Consider the following 20,372-nt stretch of genomic DNA (forward strand, 5'->3'; position numbering starts at 1 on the left):
CTTATGTGATCATGCTCCAGCAGAGAATTGTCATAGGGAACTGCCAGGTTGAAAGGGAAGGGCTAAACGCCAGCTCCACTGACTTTATACTAGTTGAGAATTCTCTAGACTTCAAAAGTGTATAAGACTAGCACAGCAGACAGTACACAATGTATTCTCCTTTTTGCAACTTATACATTTAGGAAGACTATTTAGCACGTACATAGTGCTTTCCATCTGGAAGGCCTTTACAAGAATGGGAAGGTATTTTACAGAGAGGAAAACTGAGGCACATAAGTGACATTCCAAAGCACTCTCAGTGAGAAACAGAGGTGTGAGAAAGGTGAAATATGTATGTCTCTGAAGGGCAGAAGTGCTCTATTGAGGTAGACTGCAGTATTACTTCACTTATGGAATTCAGTCAATTAAGGGAATTTGTTCAGTAAATGTGCTTTAAATTTACATTTAATATGCAGAGGCATTCACAACAGAGTGCCCATAAAATTAAAAGTGATTATTTTATTTACTACAATGATCACCACTCAGTAGCCTAGGAGAAAGTTAGCAGAGATCACCCTGTTATAGACTACAGTTCAGGAATGCATCAGTGTGGCCTAGTGGCTAGAGCACTGGAATAGGATTCAGGAAACCAGCCAGCTGGGTGACCTGGGCAAACCACTTCACCTCTCCGAACCTCAGTTTTCCAATTGGATAATGATACTCACTTCCTTTGTAAAGCACTGTATCAGTGAGAGGTCCCATTTAGTTCAATGAGATTTAAGAACTGTCTTGAATCAAGGCAATAGGTTCCTTCACTCTAAGGGCTTGTCTATGCATGGAGTTGTTTCTGATTAATTCCATGTGTGGACACTTTTATTCTGGATTAAGAGTATCCACACATGGAGTTAATCAGGAACAACTTAATGTGTACAGAAGCACTCACAAAACACAAGTCTCATGTGACCTTCTCTCCACATTATTGAAAGCGACAGGGAAATAAGAAATTCACATGCAACATTTTTTTTTTTTTTTTTTTAATATTGACAGAGGATTTGTGGAGGACTTCAACACTCACCACCCCACTTTATTTCCCAGATGACATCACAAGCAACAACAGGAGTGGGAGAAGACTCAGGTTAAAGTGCACTCAGACTTGACATATGTAAATAACGTTGTTTTAGCACAGATGAACTCACATTTATTTCACATTATTTTTCAGAGTGTTGCTCACAATTTCAGGAAACTTAATTCCCAGAACAGCTTGTAACTAAAAAGGCCACAGTATATAAACTCCCTGAAAATTTTCAGTAAAAACTTTCAGAAAGCCTGTATTTCATGTGAGGCTTTGGAAAATACAGGATCATAGAACTCATCCAAAATGTGTATCTGTCAAGTCCCCTCTCTATGCAGGATATAATCCACAAGTAGAAGACAGATATTAAACCAAATACAAATAAGTAATAATAAAAGGTATTTGCTCTTAGTCTTACTTCTGATACACTTAAGAACCAATGATCAGAGCTTCCAAAAAATGGCATCTAAATATTCTAACTCCTTAGCAATAAGCCCTCATTCATTTATATAGCATGTAATTCTATTGTGAATTTATATGATGTATTACATGAATTACTGATATTTGCTATAGTGTAATTTATAAAATCCAAATGCCCCTTTTAGAGGTCTTCTTTCTAACAACTGAAGTTCTTATATGAGGCAGTGATAAAGAAAGTTACATTACACTCAGTGCTTAGCACAGAGACAAAGGGTTTCCTGGAATCACTGATGAGGAACAGTTAATTTTGTCTGTCACCCAGGAAAAACCTCCTGGTAACAACAATTCATGCCCGATTAAGCAAGATTTTCACATCTATTGCTGTCATATTTTCAAGTAATTCAGGGATGTTGCTTTATTATTATACACTACTGGCAAAGATTAAAAATAAGCAGACTGCATGAGCTTGTTCAGTCCAGACCTAAAGTAGGTGTAATAAATAAAAATTACATGCTCACCACGCCACAGTGCATCACATTATCCATAAACAGACGTTTAAAATTAACAAAACAAACCCTTACAGCCCACACGCTTACAATAGGCTTATTAAATTAATACTTATTTCATGGTTATAGGTAAATTTTACAAATCATCCTTGTAAAAGTTACAAGATTTCTAATTGCTTGTTCATTGTGTTATTAGGTTTCACTAATACATTTTTTCTAAAATACAGAATTTAAAAATAATCTATTTCCCTTCCTGCCGTGACTCGGATTCGAACCGAGGTTGCTGCGGCCACAACGCAGAGTACTAACCACTATACGATCACGGCAAGCTACCAGGGAACTGCATACTTGGCTTGCTTTTTTCCCTGTTGCAGTGTTGAAGTCAAAAGGCATAGCGCCATCTCTTGTCCACTTTGTTGTTTTAAAATCAGCTCAGACACAGCTGGCTAGAATATTTTCATGAGCAAGTCATTACACTCTACAATCTGCTCGCGTTTGCTCCTGCACTGAATTCTACTTTCTATACTAATTTATGTCTTATCAACCTGGGGGTCATGACCACCCAAAGTGGGCCATGAATAGGTTCAGGAAGGCCATAAAAGCCTGTCCATTCTTTATGGCAATCCCACACCTTTTTTCTCCTTTGTAACATAGGGTCACGGGACAGTACATTTATTTAGGCACAGAAACCATATCTATTTCTTTCCCAATAAGATGCGAAAACATATTTGCTTAACAGAAGAACAAGCACCAGTCATTTCACTATTCCACAGTGACATTCTTTTGAATGTTCTTGCTAAAAAAAAAATTCTTGGCTATACCATGCACTGAAATGTTGCTCAAATTCATTTTCCTGTATTTGTATGGTTATTCTCTTGGATAGGCCAGGAGATATTCAAACACCAATGCCAAAGTCACACGGAACTGCCCACGGAGTGTGTATCAATTAAAGGCAGAGGTGAAAGTAAGACAGTACGCCCCAGTACAGCGTTCCGGCAAGAGCCGGTGCGCCGTACTGGGGTGGATCAGCTTCCCCAGGCGCAATTTAAAGGGCCTGCGGCTCCCAGCAGCGGCTGGAGCCCCCGGCTCTTTAAATTGCTGCCAGAGCCCCGCTGCTGGAGCCCTGGGGTAGTGGCGGCCGAGCCCTGGGCCCTTTAAATCGTCCCCAGAGCCCTGCTGCCACTTCCCCAGGGCTCTGGGGATGGGGCTCCGGCAACCACTACCACTCCGGGCCCTTTAAACCGCTGCCAGAGCCCCCGGCTGCCGCTGTTACCCCGGGGAGGGGGAAGGAGGCACTTGCCAGTACAGGGTGGGCCAGGGCTGGCTCTGACCACCCCCCAGCCTCGCCCCTTCTGCCCGAGGCCCCACCGCTTCCGGGGGCCAGAGCTGGCCCCAGCCCAGCCCCATACCGGTAAGTCCCTAGACTTGCCTTTAATCAGGGGTGAAAGTAACAGCCAATTATTGCTGAATTATACTCCGATGCATGCTGCTGAGCCAAACGCTGAAAACCACCTGTCCTTTTGTGTCTAGATCTTCAGGTCTCCATATAATGAGCACAAACAACGTTCGGATACCCAAAACAAAGCATGAGAGATTTTAATACAATTCTGTGAAATGAAGTCTCCAGCAAAATGAAACTATACCATGCAACATTCTAAGTAATGGGAAAAATCTTAAAATAAGAGCTTCCTACTATCTTAAATCATATTTAAGACTGAAAAACATTACAATGTGTTATCATGATAATTCCTCTGAGCAGCTGGCACTGGAAATATCTAAGAGAATATGGGGTTGCTGGCACTGCAGATAGAATGGTGGGGACCCAATCCATTACAGAGGTGTGCGCCAAAAACTTCACTGGCAATCACAGCCAGAACAGAAAATCTTAGCATCATGGGCTCTGTGCAGAGCACTGAGTAGGGGGGCAATGCAGAGCAGCACTATGCCTGGGAGAGCATCCCTTACTATGCCAGGTGAGATTATATACAGATAGAATGGACATGATTTTTAAAAACACAAAAACCAAGATGAACATAAATGCAATAGATAGCAAAATTATGAAAATAAAAGTATAAGAGGGGTAGCCGTGTTAGTCTGTATCCACAAAAGCAACGAGGAGTCTGGTGGCACCTTAAAGACTAACAGATTTATTTGGGCATAAGCTTTCATGGGTAAAAAACTACTTCTTCAGGTGCATCTTATGCCCAAATAAATCTGTTAGTCTTTAAGGTGCCACCAGACTCCTCATTGTTTTTATGAAAATAAAATTACTATTACTGAGGTCTCAAATGTGATGTTTTGTACATGCTGAATATTACAAACTCTGGTGTGCTCAGTGACTGATTAAGGATACTGATCTTCAGCAAAGTGCTGCAAACTTTACTCAGACATGGGAAACCATGGAAGTTTAGCCCAAGTAAGGAGAAAGAGATTCTAAACTCTTATAGCTTCCTAACATGCAAATACTGCTCATCATTCATCTCTAATGTAAAATGGTACAACCCCCTTCCTGTCCCCAAGACCTGCCAAATGAGAGCCTTAAACTTCAGATCCTTAAAAGTTTAAACCTTCTAACTGAAGTATTCTAAATGTGGACTGAGCATGTTGCTGAGGAAATCTGGGTTCTGGGATATGATTCAAAGCCTAATGAAGTCAACTGTTACAAAGATTGCAGTGGGCTTTGCAACAGAATCAGAACTAGAGACCTATCATTAACTCATCATGTGACTTTAAGCAGTCACTTAACTTGTGTCCATCTGTATAGTGGGGATAATGATACACACTTGTCAGTGAAAAACATTTCAATATCTACAGATGAAAAGATCTATATAAATGGTAAGTATTATTACTAGTATAGTAAACAGAACTCTGCTGGAACTCAGTAGGTCTGGAATTCTGCTCACCATGCCTTCAGGGAAGAAACCTACATCTTAGTAAAAAGAGAATTTATAATAAGCAGAAAAAATTGGCTTCAGGCTATTTATTAAAAATGTAAATGAAATGTTTTTAGCTGTAGTAATAGTAAAAAACATTAATTCAAATGGTCTGTAATTGAAAAATATACTGAGAAACAATTCTGCTTCTATACTGTCTAGCTCAGATATTCTCTTCCTTCATTCTGTATTAATCAAGACATATACATTAAAAAAAAGGAACTCTCTTCCACCACAATTATCTGCTTCTGTAGCATATTCCTCTTTTGAAGGCACAGGGACTAGTCATTGTGTCTACTTCTAGCAACGGAAGGATAGAAGACTCACACAGGCCAGAAGCGGCTAGTCAGGAGAAGAGCATAAGGCCTTATCTACAATGGAAAATGTACCCACCACTGAGAACAGCATTTAAGTATGGGTTCTGAAATGGTGCTAAACATGATCTGGGCTGGTCTACATTTATAGTTAAACCAGCATTCACCTCTAGTTTATCTGCATCAGCAATGGATCTCTCTTAGTGCAGATAAATGGCATTGTCCCCTGCTAACCCACGGAAATCTTTACAAGACTATACAAGGCAGAGGAGACTCAAACTCCATATCTTCTATATTTGTACATTGCCATATAGATCCATGGCACTCACTAACCACCACAAGCTATAAAAGATGTGTGCCAAATACTTTAAGGCACAGTCCTGCATTGGGGGCAGTGTGGGGCACCCTCCTCCAGTGGGTTTTCTAGGAGCCATTGAACCTCATATAGGCACAATGCCCCCCAAGTTCCAGGAGAAACATGGCCATTTGCCATTAGCCTGAATCCTCCCTCTGAATTATATCCTATTATTCCTTGTACAGTCATTACACCAGTGCAACCAAATCTGAACTCTTCATGTACACCATGATAGCATTTTACACTTGTGCAAATGATTACACAAGGCCCAAGCCTCCCCAGCTCCTAATAATTTTGTTGCTCCATTTTTGCAATCTCTTTCTGGTTGCCTTGAATGAATATAATGCTGCATATGGGTTTTCATCACACCCATGTAGTAAAGAATTCTCTACCTTTCTGCCTGGGTTTTAGTCAAAAAAAAAACCACAGGGTCCATATATTCAGCTACAACTTTTTTTCCCCTAAGTAAAACACACAAAAGAACAAAACTCACAATTCTCCTTTTCTTTTTACAGTTCAGATGAAATCCCTAGAAGAGTCTGTGTCCCTATTACCTTCTACAGTGTAGTCATTGACACTTGTGCATCTCAAAGACTACCACCTGCGTTAAGTGAATGCAGTTTGCTAGCATTTAACACCCACTTTATGCAAGGTGAAAGGCAATGAGGAAATCAGGCCTTGATTCAAGGAGGCTGTGCGTTTAAAAATCTACACTCTTGCAAACTCTCAGATGTCTGTATAGTAAGGTAAACTACTTTCCATTATTTGATGCCTCTGGTATGCAGCCCAAATCTGCGCTGGTGTTTTTTTTTGTCAGTTTGCACTGCAAATTCATCTCTCATTTGCAGTTCCAGTCATCCAGAGTTTCTTTGCAGTACTGCATCCTGCTAAATTCTCCTTCCTGCTGTATAGGCATATGGATTATTTCCCCTCTGGATTAATAAACTTGCATTTTTCCAACTTGAATTTCATTTTATAAATTTTCTACATATTTTTAGCTTCATTAAGTTCCTTTGACTACTTCTCTGTCCTGACTAGAAATTGCAACAAATGACAATTTAGCTTTATCTCAGTGCAGCAAACGTGCATGATTTTTATCAGTAGTCTAATAATATTTGCTGTTTTTCTTAAAGGCCCAGTTTCTGAAGTCATGTGATTACATGAAAATCTCAGCTTTTTAAAAAAGTAACGTTCTAGCTCTTGCTGTTGTAGAGGAAAACTTAAAAACATGAACCCCAAAAGCTTAAAACCCAGAGGACAAATAAAAAGAATGTAAAACGTATTTTAAAAAAAAATCATGATTTATGTATGCTTGGGATTAGCAATAGTTATCTGCACATTTCACTAACATGTTGTATGTACCCCTTTCCAGCTCATTACTAAAGATGCTAAGAAAAAACAAGCCCTGAAGTACCCCAGTAAACATTTCCCCCCAGTTTAATACATTGCAGTTATTAACATCTTTCTTTTATATTCCTTCAGCCAGTTTCCAAGCCATGTGTCAGTATTTAGATTATACTGATATCTATATATGCAAAGAGATTTATGTGTATCAGATAGATACAGCACGTGTCATCCAAAAAGATCTCAAACTGCTTTATGAAATTGGGTTCCACAAACACTTATTCACGAGTTAAAATAATTTTATCTGTGGGCTTTGGCACTAAAATTATATGCAAACTGTCCAAAGGGGTCACTCACTGAGGTAGAATGGCTGCTATTTAATATCACTCAGCAGCAATGCTCATTGTAGGACAGGAAATGATGAATACTGTATCCAGATGAAACTGTGGGGGGCAGAGGAGGGATTTAGGTGCAGAAGACTGAATGTAATTACTTACATTAGAATATAATCAAAACACTGGTTACTATCTCTGCTTTTACAAAATGTGCCAATGTATTTTACTGATCACAAACATTCAGGACCTAGATTTCACATTTCATTAATTTATAAGATAGGTCATGGGTTCAGTACTTATAAGGAAAGACTCCCATGCAAGTAATAACCCAGCTCGACCTTGCTTAGCATGCAAAATCTGATGGAATCATAACACAAAGTCATATATCTGGATGTCATATTTTTTATTCTTCCATATTGTTCCCGTCATTTCCATTTATTATGATGGTTTGCTGTCCCCATCCAAACATGACAGAGCAGAGGTTGGGCAGGATATTTTTACTTGCCTTGCAGGGCTTGCATGGAAGAGGAGTGGAATATGCAGCAATACTGTGTATCAGCGCAGCTCCAAAATCTATACTTTCATTAAACGAAAAAACCTCTAGTTCTTATGATTGTGAAGAAAACCTTAAAAATATGAACCTTGCATAATTACTGCAGCATTATGACTGAGTTTGCAGAGAGCCTGGGACAATAGCTCTGAGATAGTGAATTGCCCCATTCATATCAGTAAAATATTAACTCAGAAGCCCAATAATGATGCTTTAAATGTTCCAAACATTAATTATTTCACTTCTGATCAAAGTATGAAAGAAAGAAAAGGGAGGGTCATGATCTGCATAATCTACTTTGAGCGATCTCTACTCTACAACTCATTTTTATGTACCTGGGAGAGCATCATCACATTTTTTCCACACCAGTCATGAAGACTAGGCTGAGGAGTCTAGCAGAGCACCCAGAATTATATTTTGAAACCCTATACATTATGAGTGGAGTCTCATTTTGGCACCTCAAGTGGCTGGAGCTTAGGCGGTGGACAGAGTTTGGAAGAGCAAACTATCTTTATTTTTCCTTTTCCCATTTCAACCTGTTCCCTCTCTAGAGTCATCATTAAAACATATGAAGGCAAAATCACACATACTATTCACATAAAATGAATATTATGGAATTGGATAGCAACAGTTAGCATTGTGACTTCTCTGAAGTGGAGACAAAATTAGTACCTGGACCTCTCAAACAAAAACCCAAGTGAGGCTGTCACTTGTTTGGGTTTTAGCGAATAGTCCCAGGCAGGCCAACAAACCAGGTTGAAGCATCACTAAACTTGGGTGAGAAGGCTCTGTGTGTGTGGACAGGAGGGGGTGTCAGGGCAAAGTAATTCTGCAGTGAAGACATATCCTCAGTCACACTATCAAAAAATTACAGCTGCTGGTTCCGTTACAAAGGACTGTCAGGACAAAAATATTAAAATTGCAACAGTGAGGCGGAGAGCTCAAAAGTACAATGTCGGCTAAGGCGAGACAAATAAAAAGACACCAAGAACAGTTGTAGGTAAACAGAGACCAAAACCTGCTATCTCTAACTCAGGCAAAATTCCCATTCAAGTCACTGGAAATTTTTTCTTGAATAAGGACAGCAAGATTTATCCCTCGGTTGGAATGTTCCTGCTTTAATTAACCATCTCTTTTGCACTGACAAACTATAAAAGATTTCCTATCATTCCAATACACTTACATTTTGCTGTTCATCTTGTTTATACAGATAAATATACTGGTGCAGTTTTTTTTCTTAAAATGCTTTCAAGCTCTTGTTGCCTTCAAGAAATAAAGGATTGGGCCCCTGATGTCTGCTCCTTTGTCTAGGTTTCATTTTGTGTATTGCTACTTTTGTATTTCCATTACCTCCTATTAATTATTACCTCTTGTAAATCAGTATATGTTTGCATTTAGTTAAAAATCTAGGGGGATGTATAAAGAACACTCACATTGTTATATAGATTGACCTTTTTAAAAATTGCAATAGACTTTTATACAGTGCATCTACTCATACATACTGATCCAAATTTATCCAAAAAATGGGCCAAATTAGCCCCATGCTCACTTTTGCTGGCACAGTCCAAAGGTGGCTGCTGCTGGCCTGGAAGGGGGTTGGTAGTTTTGCTAGCATATATGCTAATTGAGCCTGCAGATAAGTTTAAGTTTAAAACTGTTTGCCCCAGTGGAAATCCTGACCAAGGGCAGGCAGCAATACTGAAAATGGTTGAACTGTTGGTGCAGATGGGGGAAAACCTGTTTCAGGACCACAACAGATGATCATGGGGGTCCCTTCTGGCCTTAAAGTCTATGAGAGGGGTATACATAGGTGTGGGAACTAGGGATGCGGGGGGTACTGCAGCACCCCTGGGCCTGAGGGCTCCACTGCTGGGTCCCGGCCACCGGCCCAGGACTCCGCACTCACCCATAGCTGTGGCCCCAGCCTTAGCCCCCTTAACCTGTCCACGTCCCACACTGGAGCCACGGCCCTGTTCCCGGCCCCAGCCCTAGGGGGCAGTGAGGGGCATGGACAAAGGTAAGTGGGGGTACAGCACCCCCACTCAGAAAACTGTTCCAGCACCACTGGGGGTATACATTCTAGTGCACACTAGTGTATCTTGCACCCACCATGTGAACTCTGCTGGCACACGCTAAAAGTTCTTTTGTGCGCATTAATGTAATTTTGTTTGAAATGGAACTACATTAATGTGTGTTAGGGAACTTTTAGTGCATGCCAGCAGGGTCCACATCAGCCAGTTAGAGCACAACATGCTAGTGAGCACCAGGGACATGTGCCTCCCCCACCCCCTCTGCCCCAACCCGGGAGGAGCATGCTCTTCCCTCCCTATCACCACTCCCACCCCGGCTCTGGCAGATGCTTGATCTTCCTCCTCTCACCCCTCCCCACCCCCGGCAAAAGCTCACTCTTCCTCCTCTCCTGTCTCTCCCAACCCTGGCTCCGTAGGAGGTTGCTCTTCTTTCCCTCCTCCCAGGTCTGGAAGAAAATCTGTGGCCCAATGTTTATTGGAGGGCATATCCCTGCTTGCCCTCCTCCTTGCACCTGCCCCTGGTGAGCACAAAATTGACACACCTCTGGTGCAGCTGTTGAGTGTAACAGCCACTGTTCTTTCAGGATAAGTGTAAAAAGCAGTTTCAGCTCCTTCATGGAATAAGATAAGTGAAACAAAAGGAGCCACTGCCCAGAACACAGGCCACAGGCAACACTGAATAGGACTCTGAGCTACTTGGGTGCAAGGTTCTAGGGCTAGATCCTGTGTGATGGAGATGTGTGTGTCAGAGAGAAGCAGCAGATATGCCACAAAAGTAGATGAGAGGACAGCAAACAGGCACTAGATCAACCCTCAGCTGCACTTTCTGTAATGGTGTTGTGAATTGTTTGCTCTCATCTACACTAGCAGTTCAGCCATTTTCAATTCTAGATAGGGAGGTCCCATTCTTATCAGAAACAGGTCAATTTCCTGTTGTAGGTTAGGCTAAAAGATTATAGGAGCAGTTCTCAAACACTTCCATAGCACGGACCTCTTAAAGGAAAGACAAGGTAGATCTACTCATTTACCGTTTATGATCGCATAACATTTTTATTTGCAGTGTCATTGTAGCTTGTTGGTCCCTGGATATTAGAGAGACAAGGTGGGTGAGGTAATATCCTTTACTGGTGAAAGAGACAAGCTTTTAAACTAAGTGGAACGATTCTTTAGGTCCCATTGTGATGCTCTGAAGATCACCCAGACTAATAACATTCTGTTACCACCGGCTTTCTAACTTTGGGAGCCTATGCTGCTGTGCCACAAGCAGAACTTTGACACCAGCTGACAGCCGACAAGCTTAAAGATCTGAACCCTGGCTTCCACCAGCCTAGTTACTCCTTGCAGGGTGACCTCAACAACCCCCTCTGGTCCTGAGTCATCCCAAATCTGTCTCCCTGAGTTCTTAACTACTACATGCTTGGAATTTTCTCCTCTGGTTCGTTGCCCCTGAAGGAGTAAAACCTGCCCCCAATAATCAGTTTACATTGGGACATACACTCCACACAGTTTGTACACCAGAGACCTGTTTGGGTAAAAATAAACAAAATATCTATTTAATAGAAAAACAGATTCAAAGATGAAATAGTAAGGAAAAGCACACACATACAGGTTACACAGAAAATAAAAAGAACAGGAGTACTTGTGGTACCTTAGAGACTAACAAATTTATTAGAGCATAAGCTTTTGTAGGCTACAGCCCACTTCATCGTCCACCTTCTCTGTATGTATATATATATATATCTTCTTACTATGCGTTCCATTCTATGCATCCGATGAAGTGGGCTGTAGCCCACAAAAGCTTATGCTCAAATAAATTGGTTAGTCTCTAAGGTGCCACAAGTCCTCCTGTTCTTTTTGCGGATACAGACGAACACAGCTGCTACTCTGAAACCTGTCCTTATACAGAAAATAAAGATGCAATCTCAGGCATTACACTTCCATAGTAGCCAAATTCACTTTGCTAATACAAGTTAGAACACTCTCCTAGTGTGTCCTCTGTCCTAGAGGGGATCCACCCTGCTTGGATGCTAGCCCTTAGTTTTTGAACAGCCTTCACTTCAAGCTCTCTGCCCTTTTAACAAGATTTGCAGGGTTTTTTTCCCCTCTCTCAGACTATGGTAATTCATAGTTATGCAAAGCTCTGTGTTGCTTGAAAGCTTGTCTCTTTCACCAACAGAAATTGGTCCAATAAAACATATTACCTTACCCAATTTGGGCTCTCTAACATTTTTATGGCAGCTATAGAGTAATTGCTTACATGGACAGGTAATCTCAGGAATGTAATGTTAGTCTGGGAGTTGTGTGAAATCTCACTGAATCTGGGGAGCATATCAGCCACTCTCCTTTCAGGATAAATGTAAAAAAGCGGTTCAGCTCCTTTATGGGATAGCTGAAACAATAAGAGCCACTACCCAAAACACAGGTCACATGCAACACTGATCAGGAATCTGAGCTATGTGGGTGGGAGGGTTTCATTTGGGGGCTGGATGCAAACGCAAGGGCTAAATATTGTTTGATGGAGCTGTGCGTGTGAGAGAGAAGCTGTAAATACACCACAGAAGTAGAAGAGAAGACAGCAAGCAAGCACCAGAGACAGACAGAGAAGCGCTTGTACCCTGACTCAGAGAAAAAGCTAAGAGAGAGCACTTTGGGGCAGAAAGGGGGTTGGAACTGTGAACAAAGAAACTGTCATAAGAAAACAAGAACGGCCATACTGGCTCAAACCAATGGTCCATCTAGCCCAGTACCCTGTCTTCCGACCGTGGCCGGTAGCAGATGCTTCAGAAGGAATGACCAGAACAGGGCAATTATCAAGTGATCCATCCTCTTGTCATCCAGTCCCAGCTTCTCGCATTCAGAGATTTAGGGGTTAGCGGTCACTTGCTTAATTCCTACTGTGTTCAGCAAACAGGACGTGATCAACCTTCTGTGTAAACAAACATGATTGTTTCAAAGAAATTCCTGGTCCCATCATCATTTGTCCTCGTAACAGAAGCAATCTGCAAGACCCCAAATATTGGTTAACCGTTCAAAAGGGGTAACAGTAGTTCAGTATTTCTAGATGCATTTAATATGTGATTTTTCTTGTATGCAAAAAGTTCACACTATTTTCCCTTGTTTTCTCCTCCCATCTGTTCTGTTCCTCTCTGCCCTTCATATGCTGCCTGGTCCCCTTATTTCCTTGAGAATCCTCTCCCACTCTTATGCCTTGTTTAAATGAAAAAATGTTACTAATGTTACTCTGTTTCCTTATTAACTAAGTTAAATCAATAAGGCACTTTTAAGCCAAAATAAGACCATCCACACAAGGACATTGCTAAACTGATTTAGTAAAATCATTACAATTTTCTTGTGTAGGCAAGTTCTAAATTCCTTTCCTGCTTATTACCTCCAGGGCCAAAAGTGGCCCATATCTCTCTCCTCCTATGTAGCAGTAGTCCCTAATGGAGGTGGCTTAACGGGCTTCTCCTCCTCATTTCCAGATGCTCTGAAGCCAGAAATTACAAGAAGAAGCTACCGTCATGTGAGTTGTCAGCTCTTCAAAGTCCCAACAAGTGCTCCACGGGCCTGAGAACCACAGTGTTACAATGTAGGTCATTATAGTTTTAACAAAAATCTGTAATCAGATTTAATTTTTCATATTTGCCCTTTTGTTATATATTTCCCCTTGTAAAGATTCAATAATTGTGGGAAGATAGTTAATCATAAAAGGCTTTAATCTTTCATATATTTTAAATGGTCGTAACATACACGAAGCAAATGTCAGTTGTTATAAGAATTCAATTATTTCCTTTTAAAATGTATTGGATTATTTTAGTGCACGTGCAGGACTAAAAGCAGTAGATAGAGCCATTGATGGAGTACTGCAGACAGCAGTGAGGGAGCAAACTAGATCCACACAGCTTGACCAATGCACTGCAATCCTGTCCTGCAAAATCTCTTCTGTTTTCTGTCCCTGAGGCTGCCTATGATGCTGAATGGTAGCAAACTACACTGTTGTTTTGGAATGTGAATAAAGATCCTTTGGGGACTACAGTATTGCCAACCCCAAGTGTTCAAAAATCATCAGCCAGGCCTCAAAAAAATCACAAGATGGTCTTGAAAATCATGAGATTTAAAAAAAAGAAAGAAAGAAAGAAAGAAAGAAAAAAGCTGGGTTCATTTTATTTGTCTCCTATTTTCTAAGCCTTTAGGGATCATTCAAGTCACATTTTGAAGCATTTCTCTGCAACTATGAGGGCTAGAAAGAAACTTACTTTTTTCATGAAAAATGAGGGGACCTTCAAGAGAAATACCAACTAGTGCCAGATTCATGACAAAATAACGAGAACTGGCAACAATGGGACTAGGAGAAAGCCTCCGATTTTTTTTTTCCCATGAGAGACCTAAAGAGGATTTGGATTTGAAAATAAGGCTCCAAGGTTGACCCTTAATGTTTTGCTTCTTTTTGTATTATAGTTTAAGGATTTCTAGCAAAATAAATTATCCCGTGGGAAATAATCATACAGTAGTCTAAGATATATATAAAGTTAAACAGAAGCAGTACAAACAGGAATATTTTTCTTTTTAAAGTTTCAATATCTGAGTTTTCCTCAGGGGGGAGGCAAAGTGTGTTTGATTTTATTTAACTTAATATGTCGTCATCTTTTTTTTCTTTTTTTTTTTGTTGTTGTTCAAAATATACTTTCCTCCATAAATAAAATAAAATGCAGGATTGGCAAGATTATTAAAAACATTAGTTAACCCATCAGAAAATGCCCAAAGAATGTTTTTAAGTAGTCTCTTGTGATACTGGCCATGCTTCATTGATTTAAGGTATGAAATATATTATCCAATCTTTAATTACATTGTGTCTCTTTGCTTACACTTTAAAGCCTTTTATTGTATTTCTGCTCAGAGATCTGAGTCCCAAGGTTCTCATTTCAAAAGTACCCCCACAAAAAAATCATCCATGTATATTTCCACATAGCATATCCTAAAGGGTTTCTTGTGCTGTGTTCAACTTTGAACACTGAAGCTAGTTTTTAATGTTGTTTGAAGATCAAACGAGGTTTAACCAACCAGTACTAGATACAGAGGCTTTATCTGCAACCACACTATGATGTGCCTTTAATACCTTTCAGCAACATAAGTGCTTACATCCTAATAGGTTTTTAGCTTAAGATCTAATCATCCACTCTTGAATTAAGATGCTTGAATGAAGCCAACTCATTTGGAACTAAGCACTTTAATGTCAACAGAGACATATGGTATTGAGACTGAATTACAAAGGATCTCTTCTGAGCCATCTATTACAGAAGCAAGACTAAGACTCCAGCATTATTATTAGTTTACTCATTTATTTGCTAGCAAATAATTGAGAGTAAGATCTTCTTCAGAAAGTGGAAATGGTCTAATAATTACAATCTGGTGGTACAGTGCATTCCTGCATGCATTGATTAAATCTCCCCTTCCATATTTTATGCCTCCGATGCTGCTCCATAAATACAACTTTTTGTAAATGGAAACATTAAACAAATGTGGTGCTACTTCGATTACCTGAATCTCACTTATTCAAAACTCTAAGGTATCAGAAACAAGGTCATGGCCTCTAACATCTATTAATTACACTAAAAAGTGCATTGATTATCCAAAATTATTCAATGGTCTCCATTGCACTCAAATAATTAAGGCTATATAAAACCTCTTCCTTTAAGTTGGTGTTAATGCCAGTGCGAATGCCACCAATTGACAAAACCCAAGGAGTTTAAAGTTAAGATTGAATATCCATTGAGCAGCTCAGCTAGTGCTCTGCAACCTAGAGGGGAGGCTTCCCCCCCGCCCCCCAAGAACTAAGTTCTGTGCAAAATCTATTTACACGAGCTTTATGCTACAAAGAAGAGTTTGGCCACCCTTACAGTAAATATTGCAAAAAGTTACCAAAAAAGGTTATAGTGTCTCCATTGTAACTAGCAGTAACGGTGCCTTTTTAATGTTAGACTCTACACTATGAACATATTAGGAACTGGAAAATATCAAAGAATTCTTCCATGAACCTAGCTACCCCCTCTCAGAGAGATGGATTACCTACGTCCACAGAAAAACTCCTTCCATCTATGTAGGGAGCATCTACTTTACAGCAGCATAGCTGTACCGTTGCAGCCGCAGTAGTATAGACATACCCTTAGGCTGGATCCTTAAGGCTGTTCGTTGCTTAATTCCCACTGAAAATCTGTGCGAGTTGGGTGTCTAAATGCCTCATATTGTTTCAAGGCAAGTTGCACATACAAACATATCGTGGGCTGAAATTTGGCCTTTAGCATGTTTCTAGAGAAGAAGAGACTCTCTGCATGAGGGACAAGATGGATTGGCCTAAAACGGGGCATAACACATTATATGATACTGGGAGCTAATTTTCATGTATTCTTCTTCCATGAAGAACTTGGAGGCTTTTTATGCAATTCACCACTGAGGAGCTATGTTCTTTGTTTTAGTGGTTCTTCAGAGGGCTGACCTTGCCTTTAGATAGGTAGCTTGCAACCTAACCCACATCTGTAAGCTTCTAGGGCTTTTTGGGTCACCACAACAAACATCTATCGTGCCGACCTTTGATGATTTCCCAAAGTCAATAATAAATTTCAGAACAGACTCCTCAATGACAATTTTTGTCTCCACAATGCAGTGTGTATCGCTGTGAAAATATATAGAGAGCCCTTAATTTTTGGTTTTATTTTATTTAATTTTTCCCAGAAATTTACCAGTGTTTATTACTACAACAACAAAAACAGGTGAAAATTGGTGGAAAAATATTAATAATTTTTCTGGGTAAATATTGGGCATTTTGGTGGACAGAAGGACAAGGGATAAAAGTATGCAGTAGATTAATGCTTTGATTGATGGAATTCAATGTGGTTTGCTGCAGAACTAAAACAGAACTCAAAACACAATGCCACCTCTGAGTTTAAGAAAACAATATATCTCTAATCCCCATATAAAACTTTTCTTTTGAATAAACAGTAGGGCTGTAAAACGATTAAAACAATTAATCATGATTAATCACAATTTTAATCACACTGTTAAACAATAATAGAATACCAATTTAAATTTATTTGAAATATTTCTGGATGCTTTTCTACGTTTTCAAATATATTGATTTCAATTACAACGCAGAATACAAAGTGTAGAGTGCTCACTTTATATTATTATTTTTTATTACAGATATTTGCACTATAAAAAAAGATAAACAAAAGTGCTATCTACAAGTCAAAGCATGAAGGGGCATATGAATGTTAAGCATATTTGGCATGTAAATACCTTGCATCACTGGCTACAACCGTTCCATATGAACGCCTGTTCTCAATTTCAGGTGACATTGTAAGTAAGTAGTGGGCAGCAGTATCTCCCATAAACGTAAACAAACTTGTTTTTCTTAGTGATTGGTTGAACAAGAAGTAGGACTTGTAAGCTCTAAAGTTTTACGTTGTTTTTGAGTGAAGTTATGTAAAAAAAGTAATTCTACTTTTGTAAGAATACTTTGTATTTTGTGTTGTAATTGAATTCAATACATTTGAAAATGTAGAAAAAACATCCAAATATTTATAATAAATTTAAATCGGCATTCTATTATTGTTTACCAGTACGTTTAAAACTGTGATAAATCACAATTAATTTTTTAAATTAATTTGTTTTGAGTTAATCGCTTGAGTTAACTGCAATTAATCAACAGCCCTAACAAATAGTTCATTGTTGTAGACTTAGAACTATTCGCCTATAAATATTTACATTTAATAATTGGGCCACACCATTTGCAGTGTGCCGGGACACGACTGCAGCCCATGTGACAACCTCTGGACCATACTAGTAGTATTGGATGTGGCCCACAGTGGTGAATAGGTTGAGAAACATTGTGTCAACTTCATTCTTTTTTCCTGTTTTTGTTTTTTTTAAACTTTTGAATACTTTTTTGTGTTCTGAAACGTATTCTGATACACATTTTCGTTTTCTTCCCATTTTAGTGTGTAAGATCTTTAAACTGTTATCTGGTAACAGCTTGAAATATATACGTGGTGGGCATGAGATTCATCAGTATGTTCAGATGTGCACGCACTTTAGAGCTTGCATGCATGCCTATTTATTGTGTGTATCTTCTAGACTAATACATAGCTTTACTTCAACAGGCAGCTTTGTATATACACACGGACTAATGTATTATCATAATACATATAGCTCATGCATTGTATTGTATTTTCCTAATAAAATAAGTTATTTTTTCTGTATTTGAATGATACAAAAGTAGGTGAAAATTGGAAAAAAATTAAATAATACTCTTTGTAAAACCCGGGATTTTTTTCGGTAAAAATCGGTTTGAACTGAAAACAAAGGGGCTTAAATATATAGTATCTGGGCATATCTGAGGAATGTATGTGAAGTAACATGTAACTAGGTGAGGATGTGGGTGGGTGGGGAATGTTAGAATTATACTCACACTCCGCCCAACATTCTCCCAGTCTCAAAGTAGTCACAGACTTCTGCTAAAATGCAGGACTGAAATAATGATTTAGTCTGGCATTTGAATTGTCATTATTAAGCTTCAGTGTTAGCACATTCACAGGAATGAAGGCCGCTCACACCTCTCAGAGCTATTGTTCCAGACTCCTTGTCTGCATACAGTACTGCATCAGCTAATTTGGAAGTTTGTCTTCATACCTATAAAGACTGGACTTTTTTTAAAAAAAAGATGAAAGTTTAAGTTCTGTATCAGCTCAATGTGACCCATGCACTTGAGCTATCTCTCTAATTTAAATCGTGATCCATTTGAATTTTGCCACTAAATGTATGCATGCACATGGAGGCTTCAAAGGGACTGAAATAAGGTGGGGAGAATGAAAGAAAGGCAGTGAAGACTGTAAGAAGATAGGAGAAACATGTTCCTCAGATACTCCCTTTAAAGAGAAAATTGAGACCTGGATCCTGAAAGCAGATCTGGGCAGGTGGAATCCAGCATCTCTGACAGATCTCTACCACCCTTCTGCACACAGCCTTTTACCTACACTAGCAGTTGTGGATGTTTGCTGTAGCAGTTTGTTGTACTGGAGGAGGGTAGTTTGCCAAAGGGCAGAATGGAGCAGGGTGATTAAAGGGGATGATGGAAGGTTGGCATCCTAAGCAGGGCAGCGTTAAGGTTGCAGTGCATAGTCTCTGGTATATAGTAGGTCTGATAATGGCGAGGTTTGTGTTTGTGAGTGATGGAGCACAGGGTAAGTAAGTGGCCTTACATTTTGTTGCTTTTGTGCGTTTGCACAGAAACTCTAACTAGTTCGCAAAAACGTTATCGTGAAGCAGTTTTCTAGGTGCTGGTTAATGCCTAATTTGGGGGATAGGGGTGGCTAAGGGGAGGGAGTGGACTTGTGAAGATAGGAGCACTTGTGCATGAGCTCTTACATGTCAGCGGCCATGCATCAGTCCTCCTCTGCTATAGGATACATTCTGACAGAAAAAAGAAGCTTCTGATAAAGAAAGTTTCACGTGCACCTGGCCCCCACCCATCAGTCTGGTTTGTGTGTGCCAAGCCCCAATCAACCAATGATGTTTGTGTACATATAGCATAAACTTTCAGGTTTACCATGATGAATAATGTCTACAAATGATCCTAAATCCACTACTTAAAGAATTAAAGAAAACAAAGCTACCTGTTACACCAGACCTACTCAGAATCCACCTCTCTATACAGTGTTGTGTAGATAGATTTTTTTTAAAGAGATATTGGTTGACAATGAAAAGTAGGACTGATAAGGAAAAGTTTCAGCCACAGCTCAATTTTGAAGACATCCTATTAAAAATGTATTAAAGAAAATCAACATTCAAAATTCACTTGACATACAAATGAACAATGCATGCTGATCGGTCACCTACTTTTAAAGCAAAACAGGAAAATATGCCCCATTTTTCAGCACATTTGAGAACATGACCCTAGCTATAGAGTTGCTCTTAGGACCTTTATTTGTTATATATATCTATATATATACACACGTATGCATGCATCTAGACATAGATGTGTTGCTATTCCTATAAGATATATCCCTGCCTAATTAAAAAAAAAATCTACTGTCATTTCTGAGGCCTTTGAGTAGTTCATCACTTTCAATAATGTAGAACTTTATGCAGAGAGCTAATTAGGAAAATGATAATGAATGATTAAAAATAGAAGATCCATGTTGTGACTGGTAAACATGATGTTAACACACCCCCTACTTTGCCAGATTTAATGTTTTTCAAATGCAAATACCTTTCTCCAACGGGCTCATATCCATTCTTGAATTCCAATCAGCATTTCACATTTTGCTGTAATTTTAATGAGCCACCACTTGAGGGAACCTAAGACTTTTTTTGCCTTGTGCTACTCAGACATGAACACTAAATATGTATCACAAATGATAAAATAAAACATCCCAACAAAACACCCGTCTCCTTCCTGACAGAGAGGAATGCACACAATTCCTGGAAGATCCCACAACATGAAACCAAACCTATCCATTTACGGTAGCAAAAAGACTCA

The 20,372-nt window shown here is 39.4% G+C and overlaps 1 protein-coding gene and 1 non-coding gene across 4 annotated transcripts in view; both read right to left on the reverse strand.

Annotated features, from left to right (window-relative positions):
* NFIB (nuclear factor I B) overlaps nt 1-20,372 on the reverse strand; it is a 335,698-nt gene that overhangs the window by 262,025 nt on the left and 53,301 nt on the right. The gene's annotated exons all lie outside the window — the stretch shown is intronic.
* Nucleotides 2,232-2,303, reverse strand: TRNAH-GUG (transfer RNA histidin (anticodon GUG)). The gene has a single exon. It is a non-coding gene; the product is annotated as a tRNA-His (tRNA).

The sequence above is a fragment of the Eretmochelys imbricata genome, chromosome 5, assembly GCF_965152235.1.
Source record: "Eretmochelys imbricata isolate rEreImb1 chromosome 5, rEreImb1.hap1, whole genome shotgun sequence".
Classification (NCBI taxonomy): Eukaryota; Metazoa; Chordata; order Testudines; family Cheloniidae; genus Eretmochelys; species Eretmochelys imbricata.